At 38.0% G+C, this 8,182-nt stretch overlaps 1 pseudogene; it reads right to left on the bottom strand.

Moving 5' to 3' along the window:
- Window positions 1–7,923: 7,923 nt before the first annotated feature.
- On the bottom strand, window positions 7,924–7,976 carry LOC135273723 (U7 small nuclear RNA; annotated as a pseudogene).
- Window positions 7,977–8,182: the final 206 nt, after the last annotated feature.

The following is an 8,182-nucleotide window of genomic DNA, read 5'->3' as shown; positions in this document are numbered from 1 at the left end:
CTAACTACACCCATATAAACAGGACTGCAGGGAAGTTCACATGGAAGCTGGGCGGAGCCCACAGCAGCTCAGCGAAGCCTCTGCAGGCTGAGTGTGACTAGGCTGCCACCTTGTGGGCAGGGAAAACAGCAGCCACACAGCAGAAAATCATAAAGCCCTAATTCCCTGGGACAGAACACCTGGGGGGAAGAAAAGGGGCTTTATGAGTTCTGCTGCTGCAGACTTAAACTTACCAAAACCAGAAAGACAGCAACTACAAAGTCGACAGGTGGATAAATCCACAAAGATGGGAAGAAACCAGAGCAAAAAGGATGAAAACACCTGAAACCAGAACACCTCTCCTCCTACAAGGGATCACAACTCCTCACCAGCAAGGGAACAAGACTGGATGGAGAATGAGGGTGATGAAATGACAGAATCAGCTTTCAGAAAGTGGATAATAAGAAACTTCCATGAGCCAAAAGAACATGTTCTAACCCAATGCAAAGAAACTAAGAACCTTGAAAAAAGACTTCACAAAATGCTAATGAGAATGGACAACTTAGAGAGGAATATGAGTGAATTTGTGGAACTGAAAAACAACATGAGAACTTCGCAAAGCATGCACAAGTTTCAACAGCTGAATTGACCAAGCAGAAGAAAAGATATCAGTGGTCGAAGATCAACTCAATGAAATAAAAAGAGAAGGCAAGATTAGAGAAAACAGGGTAAAAAGGAATGAACAAAGTCAACAAGAAATATGGGACTATGTGAAAAGACCTAATCTACGTTTGATAGGTGTACCCAAATGTGACGAAGAGAATGCATCCAAGCTGGAAAATACGCTTCAGGATATTATCCAGGAAAACTTCCCCAACCTAGCAAGGCAGGCCAATATTCAAGTCCAGGAAATACAGAGAACACCACAAAGATATTCCTCTAGAAGAGCAACCCCAAGGCACACAATTGTCAGATTCACCAGTGTCAAAATGAAGGAGAAAATACTAAGGGCAGCCAGAGAGAAAGGTTGAGTTACCCACAAAGGGAAGCCCATCAGACTCACAGCAGATCTCTCAGCAGAAACCCTACAAGCCAGAAGAGAGTGGGGGCCGATATTCAACCCAGAATTTCATATACAGCCAAACTAAGCTTCATAAGTGAAGGAAAAATAAAATCCTTTGTGAACAAGCAAGTACTCAGAGATTTCATCACCACCAGACCAGCTTTACAAGAGCTCCTGAAGGAGGCACTACACATAGAAAAGAACAACCAGTACCAGCCACTCCAAAAACACACAAAATGGTAAAGAGCATCAACACAATGAAGAATCTGCATCAACCAACGGGCAAAACAGCCAGCTAGCATCAAAATGACAGTATCAAATTCACACATAACAATATTAACCCTAAACGTAAATGGACTAAATGCCCCAATCAAAAGACACAGACTGGCAAATTGGATAAAAAGCCAAAACCCATCAGTGTGCTGTATCTAGGAAACCCATCTCACATGCAAGGATACACAAAGACTCAAAATAAAGGGATGGAGGAAGATTTACCAAGCAAATGGAGAGCAAAAAAAAGCAGGAGTTGCAATTCTCATCTCTGATAAAATAGACTTTAAAGCAACAAAGATCAAAAGAGACAAAGAAGGACATTACATAATGGTAAAAGGATCAATGCAACAAGAAGAGCTAACGATCCTAAATATATATGCACCTAATACAGGAGCACCCAGATACATAAGACAAGTTCTTAAAGACTTACAAAGAGACTTAGACTCCCACACAATAATAGTGGGAGACTTCAACACACCATTTTCAATATTAGACAGATCAACAAGACAGAAAATTAAGAAGGATATCCAGGACTTGAACTCAGACCTGGACCAAGCAAACCTAATAGACATTTACAGAACTCTCCACCCCAAATCCACAGAATATACATTCTTCTCAGCACCACATCACACCTACTCTAAAATTGACCACATAATTGGAAGTAAATCACTCCTCAGCAAATGCAAAAGAACGGAAACCATAACAAACAGTCTCTCAGACCACAGTGCAATCAAGTTAGAACTCAGAATTCAGAAACCAACCCAGAACCCCACAGCTTCATGGAAAATGAACAACTTTCTCCTGAATGTTGACTGGATAAACAATGAAATGAAGGTAGAAATAAAGATGTTCTTCGAAACCAACGAGAATGAAGACACCACATACCAGAATCTCTGTGACACATGTATAGCAGTCTCTAGAGGAAAATATATAGCAATAAGTGCACACATGAGAAGAAAGGAGAGATCTAAAATTGACACCCTATCATCAAAATTGAAAGAGCTAGAGGAGCAAGATCAAAAAAACTCAAAACCTAGCAGAAGACAAGAAATAACTAAGATCGAAGCAGAATTGAAGGAGATAGAGACACAAAAAACCCTACAAAAAGTCAATAAATCCAGGAGCTGGTTTTTTGAAAAGATCAACAAAATAGACAGACCACTAGCCAGATTAATAAAAAAGGAAAGAGAGAATAACCAAATAGATGCAATAAAAAATGATAAAGGGGATATCACCACAGATTCCACAGAAATTCAAACCATCATCAGAGATTATTACAAACAACTCTATGCACAAAAACTAGAAAACCTGGAAGAAATGGATAAATTCCTGGACAGTTGCCTCCTCCCAAGCCTAAACCAGGAAGAAGTCGAAACCCTGAATAGACCAATAACAAGGTCTGAAGTTGAGGCAGCAATTAAGAGCCTACCACCCAAAAAAAGCCCAGGTCCAGATGGGTTCACAGCCGAATTCTACCAGACATACAAAGAGGAACTGGTACCATTCCCTCTGAAACTATTCCAAATAATCCAAAAAGGGGGAATCCTTCCCAAATCCTTTTATGAGACCAACATCATCCTGATACCAAAACGCGGCAGAGACTCAACAAGAAAAGAAAACTACAGGCCAATATCCATGATGAACATAGTTGCAAAAATCTTCAATAAAATACTGGCAAGGCAATTACAACAGCACATCAAAAAGCTTATCCACCATGATCAAGTAGGATTCATCCCAGGGATGCAAGGCTGGTTCAATATAAGCAAGTCTATAAATGTAATTCACCACATAAACAGAACCAAAGACAAAAACCACATGATTATCTCAATTGATGCAGAGAAGGCCTTCAACAAAATTCAGCAGCCCTTTATGCTAAAAACTCTCAATAAACTAGGTATCGACGGAATGTATCTCAAAATAATAAAAGCTATTTACGACAAACCAACAGCCAATATCATACTGAATGGGCAAAAACTGGAAGCATTTCCTTTGAAATCTGGCACTAGACAAGGATGCCCTCACTCACCACTCCTATTCAATATAGTACTGGAAGTTCTAGCCAGAGCAATCAGGCAAGAAAAAGAAATAAAGGATATTCAATTAGGAAAGGAGGAAGTCAAATTGTCTCTATTTGCAGATGACATGATTGTATATCTAGAAGACCCCATCATCTCAGCCCACAATCTCCTGAAACTGATAAGCAACTTCAGCAAAGTCTCAGCATACAAAAATCAATGTGCAAAAATCACAAGCATTCCTATACACCAATAACAGACTTAAAGAGAGCCAAATCAAGAACAAACTGCCATTCACAATTGCTACAAAGAGAATAAAATACCTAGGAGTACAACTAACAAGGAACGTAAAGGACCTCTTCAAGAAGAACTACAAACCACTGCTCAACGAAATAAGAGAGGACACAAACAGATGGAGAAACATTCCATGTTCATGGTTAGGAAGAATCAATATCGTGAAAATGGCCATACTGCCCAAAGTAATTTACAGATTCAACGTTATCCCCATCAAGCTACCAACGACCACCTTCACAGAACTGGAAAAAACCACCTTAAACTTCATATGGAACCAAAAGAGAGCCCACATAGCCAAGTCAATCCTAAGCAAAAAGAACAAAGCAGGAGGCATCACACTACCGGACATCAAACTCTACTACAAGGCTACAGTAATCAAAACAGCATGGTACTGGTACCAAAACAGAGATATAGACCAATGGAACAGAACAGAGGCATCAGAGGCAACACAACATATCTACAACCATCCGATCTTTGACAAACCTGATAAAAACAAGCAATGGGGAAAGGATTCCCTGTTCAATAAGTGGTGTTGGGAAAACTGGCTAGCCCTATGCAGAAAGCAGAAACTGGACCCTTTCCTGACACCTTACACTAAAATTGACTCCAGATAGATTAAAGACTTAAACATAAGACCTAACACCATAAAAACCCTAGAAGGAAACCTAGGCCAAACCATTCAAGACATAGGTGTAGGCAAGGACTTCATGACCAAAACACCAAAAGCATTGGCAACAAAAGCCAAAATAGACAAATGGGACCTAATCAAACTCCACAGCTTCTGCATGGCAAAAGAAACAGTCAATAGAGTGAATCGGCAACCAACAGAATGGGAAAAAAATTTTGCAGCCTACCCATCTGACAAAGGGCTGATATCCAGAATTTACAATGAACTAAAACAGATTTACAAGAAAAAAACAAACAAGCCCATTCAAAAATGGGCAAAGGATATGAACAGATACTTTACAAAAGAAGGCATACATGAGGCCAACAAGCTACATTGAGATACCATCTCACGCCAGTTAGAATGGCGATCATTAAAAAATCTGGAGACAACAGATGCTGGAGAGGATGTGGAGAAATAGGAACACTTTTACACTGTTGGTGGGAGTGTAAACTAGTTCAACCATTGTGGAAGACAGTGTGGCGATTCCTCAAGGACCTAGAAATAGAAATTCCATTTGACCCAGCAATCCCATTACTGGGTATATATCCAAAGGATTATAAATCGTTCTACTATAAGGACACATGCACACGAATGTTCATTGCAGCACAGTTTACAATAGCAACGACCTGGAACCAACCCAAATGCCCATCGATGATAGACTGGACAGGAAAAATGTGGCACATATACACCATGGAATATTATGCAGCCATAAAAAACGATGAGTTCGCGTCCTTTGTAGGGACATGGATGAACCTGGAAACCATCATTCTCAGCAAACTGACACAAGAACACAAAATCAAACATCGCATGTTCTCACTCATAGACTGGTATTGAACAATGGGAACACATGGACACAGGGAGGGGAGCACTATACACTGGGGTCTGTTGTGGGGGAGTAGGGGGGACAGTGGGGGGTGGGGAGTTGGGGAGAGATAGCATGGGTAGAAATGCCACATATAGGTGAAGGGGCGGAAGGCAGCAAATCACACTGCCACGTATGCACCTATGCAACAATCTTGCATGTTTTTCACATGTACCCCAAAACCTAAAATGCAATAAAATGCAATAAAATAAAATAAAATAAAATAAAAATACACATACTACCACCAACAGCATAAGTATTAAAAAAAGCTTAAAATACTTTTCTCATATGATCTCCCTTCTCTCACCCTATTTTTTAATAGCAGTGCTATATCTGCATTGTGTGCGAATATAGCCTTTACATGTTATGCTCTTTCTTAACTCACACTTAGTATTAGTTTCAGTTTACTGTGTTTAATATATACCACCAGTCCTCATGTTGATATCCCTAATTATTTTAATGCTCTGAAACTCATTCACTAGTAGAGTCTTTAGGAAGCGCTAAAAAACAATATTCTCAAAGTTTTTGTCTTCACTCATTTGTGTGGAACCTAGTAACCTGGTAACCTAGTCATTGTAAATATTGTTCAGTGGCTTTAATAACTGAACATTTTAATGTTGGTTCATATTTTATTCCTTGAGTCTCTCTAGTATGTTATTCTGTTTTCTTTTGCCATAAAGTATTGTTGTAAAAATATGATGGTAATCTAATTTTCTGACCCTTACAAATCACTTGCTGGTTTTGACTTCATAGCCAATGGAATATTTTCTTTTTTTTTTTAAGTTCATCAATCTTACTAGAAATACATCTTGGCATTGGTTGTTCTAGGTCAATATTCTCAGCTACATAGTACATTTTTCAACACATAGTTTCATATTATTGTTTAGGGAAAATTTTCTTCAATTATAGTTTTAAATATTTGTTTTGTTCTCTTATTTTACTTTTCTTCTTCAGAGATTCTGGTTATCTATGGTTGAATCTTCTTCATCCATCTTCAATATTTGTTGATTTATCTCTAATGGTTTTTAATCTTTTTCTTTATTTCTTTTTCATTTAAAATATTTTTCTTCTTCTTTCAATCTTCTATATCTCCTAGGGCAAAGTTTGTTTTGTTTGCGCTTCTGTTTCTTCTAACATAGGTTCATTTCTGAAATAATTTTTATTTTATTTCTAATTTTCCCCTGAGTTCTGTCACCTCAATTCTGAGTTTTTAAAATTTGGATTAGTGTTTGCATTTCATGTCTTGTGTCATTTTCTTAATGTATTTTAGCTTCTTTTGAAATAGCAAGCTGTAGTTTAGATTTGTTCTGTGAGCATGTCTTTCTTGTATAGATGTTATTCTGCTCATTCTTTTCAACTTAGGAATAACTATAAGAGATTTGGCCTCAATACTTTTCTGTTTTTAATTTTTATGTGAGAGTGGTTTTTCCAGAACTGTTAGTAGGACTGATTCGTGATTTTTGGGTAACTTCTCTAACTTCACACAAACTCCCTCTTCTGTTGTTTTTATGTTTTAAAAAGGGTCAGCTTGCTTTATGAGATTTCCTGGTTCTGTTCCCTTCTCCCCCTTTATCTGGGACTCCTTTATTGGTTGTTCTATTATCCATGGTCTCTGTTCGGCTAAATTTTGATTCCACTTGGCATTTCTCTTTAGTGTGACGCTGTCCTGGCAGGGAGCTCTGGAAAATCATGTTTCTAGAGAGAAGTATTAAGGTCTAGATTACTTAAGCACCCTCAGTCTTTGTAGAAGACCTTTTGCACTCACAATCTATGGACTGGGCAAGACCTACCCATATGCTTCCCAGTAAATAGCCATTGCTGTTTTGGGCTTCCCTCATTCTCAAGTCTGTCAAAGTCTGTCAAGTTACATTGCTTCCCTGTTTGCTTTCTCCTGCTCAAATGCTGATACAATTCAGGTTTTGTGGCTGTTTGGTAGTTTGTCCTCACTCATCAGTGTGGATGCCCGGTAACTAGTCATTGTAAATATTGCCTGTGGGTTTTTTATTTTGTTAAGTAGTTACTCTGTTTTTATGTTGAGATTTGTATTTTCAAATATGCAACTGCCACTGTCATCTTCCCAGAACCCACTGAGTAGATTAAAAATATTCTCTTCTTTGGCTGGTCAAGGTGGATCCTGCCTGTAATCCCAGTGCTTTGGGAAGCTGAGGTGGGAAGCCAGGAGTTCAAGACCAGCTTGGGCAAATACCAAGACCCCACCTCTACCAATAATAATAACAATAATAATAATAATAATAATAGCCAGGAGGGTGGCACACACCTATAATCCCAGCTACTTGGGATGCTTAAGCAGGAAGATTGCTTGAACCCAGGAGTTTGAGGCTGCAGTGAGCTATTATCCCACCACTGCACTCCAGTCTGGGCAATAGAGTGAGAACTTATCTCAAAAATAAAATAAAATAAAATGAATTCTCTTTGCTACATAGAACTCCCATTTTCACAAGAATCAGAAATGGTAAATTGATATTAACTTCCTAAGCATTCATAATTTAATTGTAACCTCAGCAGAGTTTAGGGAATGTATTCTCAATGTTATAAAATCCTGTAAGAACTCTATAGCAGTACATTTTTTTTTCAGTCTACTTCTGGTATGATTAAACAGAAAATATCTGTGTCCTAAAACCAATTTAAAAAAATTATCTGCTTCAAGTATTAATGGAAACCAACTTTATACAAAACTTTGGTATAAAGCAGTTTGTAAGCAGAATATTATAAAAGTAACAATTTTTTTTCCTTTTTTTTTTTTTTAGGGAGAGGTTTTCCTGGAAAACCTGCTAGACAAATTCTAAAAGAGCTGTAACACTAAAAAATAACAATTCTTGTTATTGTAGAGGAAGAGGTCTATTTACACAGTGTTTTCACATACACTACCTCATTTAATCCTCAAAACAGTCCCCTTAGGGAGATATTTTTATTATGCGTTTCATTCTTCTTCAGAAAAAAATTGAACTTAGAGAACTCAAATGACTTAAGATTGTAACAAGAAGGATTCTTACCACCTCTACCTGTAG

The sequence above is a fragment of the Aotus nancymaae genome, unplaced genomic scaffold (assembly GCF_030222135.1).
Source record: "Aotus nancymaae isolate 86718 unplaced genomic scaffold, 86718_ANA_hifiasm-v0.15.2.pri h1tg000008l, whole genome shotgun sequence".
NCBI classification, from domain to species: domain Eukaryota; kingdom Metazoa; phylum Chordata; class Mammalia; order Primates; family Aotidae; genus Aotus; species Aotus nancymaae.
The sequence above is the reverse complement of the archived record's forward strand: the minus strand, read 5'-3'. Positions and strand labels throughout refer to the sequence as shown.